Genomic DNA, 1,554 nt, shown 5'->3' with positions numbered 1-1,554 from the left:
TTGCTGGTCGTTGAGTGAAGCTGGGTCTTGGCGTTGAGATGGAGATCTCTGGGAGATTTTCGCCATTTGATATTACGTGGAACTGGGAGGTCTCTTGTGGACCAGTGTCCTGAACTTGGCTCTCCCACCTCAGAGGCACAGCCCTGATGCCTGGCTGGAGCACCAAGAGCCTTTCATCCACACGGCTCAGAATAAAAGGGAGAAAAAATTGAAAGAAAGAGAGAAAGAAGATAAAATAAAATAAAATAAAGTTATTAAAATAAAAAATGATTATTATGAAAAAAAAATTTAAGTAATTTTTAAAAAGAACACAAAAAACGGACAGACAGAACCCTCAGACAAATGGTAAAAGTAAAGCTATAAAGACAAAATCACACACAGAAGCATACACATACACACTCACAAAAAGAGAAAAAGGTTAAAATATATATATATCTTTGCTCCCAAAGTCCACCTCCTCAATTTGGGATGATTCGTTGTCTATTCAGGTATTCCACAGATGCAGGTACATCAAGTTGATTGTGGAGATTTAATCCGCTGCTCCTGAGGCTGCTGGGAGAGATTCCCCTTTCTCTTCTTTGTTTGTACAGCTCCGGGGGTTCAGCTTTGGATTTGGACCCGCCTCTGCCTGTAGGTCGCCTGAGGGTGTCTGTTCTTCACTCAGACAGGACAGGGTTAAAGGAGCAGCTGTTTCGGGGGCTCTGGCTCACTCAGGCTCGGGGGAGGGAGGGGTACGGATGTGGGGCGAGCCTGCAGCAGCAGAGGCCAGCGTGACGTTGCACCAGCCTGAGGCCTGCTGTGCATTCTCCCGGGGAAGTTGTCCCTGGATCATGGGACCCTGGCAGTGGCGGGCTGCACAGGTTCCTTGGAGGGGAGGCGTGGGTAGTGACCTGTGCTTGCACACAGGCCTCTTGGTGGAGGCAGCAGCAGCCCTAGCGTCCCACTCCCGTCTCTGGTGTCCGCGCCGACAGCCGCAGCTCGCGCCCATTTCTGGAGCTCCTTTAAGCGGCGCTCTTAATCCCCTCTTCTCGCACACCAGGAAACAAAGAGGCAAGAAAAAGTCTCTTGCCTCTTCGGCAGCTCCAGACTTTTTCCCGGACTCCCTCCCAGCTAGCTGTGGCGCACTAGCCCCCTTCAGGCTGTGTTCACACCGCCAACCCCAGACCTTTCCCTGGGATCCTACCGAAGCCCGAGCCTCAGCTCCCAGCCGCCGCCCGCCCCGGCGGGTGAGCAGACAAGCCTCTCGGGCTGGTGAGTGCCGGTCGGCACCAATCCTCTGTGCGGGAATCTCTTCTCTTTGCCCTCCGCACCCCTATTGCTCGCTCTCCTCCGTGTCTCCGAAGCTTCCCCCTCCGCCACCCGCAGTCTCCACCCGTGAAGGGGCTTCTAGTGTGTGGAAACCATTCCTCCTTCACAACTCCCTCCCACTGGTGCAGGTCCTGTCCCTATTCCTTTGTCTCTGTTTTTTCTTTTTTCTTTTGCCCTACCCAGGTACGTGGGGAGTTTCTTGCCTTTTGGGAGGTCTGAGGTCTTCTGCCAGCATTCAGTGGGTGT

General features: G+C 52.8%; 1 protein-coding gene across 4 annotated transcripts in view; it reads left to right on the top strand.

Moving 5' to 3' along the window:
• The window catches only part of FAM161A (FAM161 centrosomal protein A), a 38,497-nt gene that overhangs the window by 12,019 nt on the left and 24,924 nt on the right, over positions 1–1,554 (top strand). The gene's annotated exons all lie outside the window — the stretch shown is intronic.

This window comes from Physeter macrocephalus, chromosome 12 (assembly GCF_002837175.3).
Source record: "Physeter macrocephalus isolate SW-GA chromosome 12, ASM283717v5, whole genome shotgun sequence".
Taxonomy (NCBI): Eukaryota; Metazoa; Chordata; class Mammalia; order Artiodactyla; family Physeteridae; genus Physeter; species Physeter macrocephalus.
This window is presented reverse-complemented; position numbering and strand designations above follow the sequence as displayed.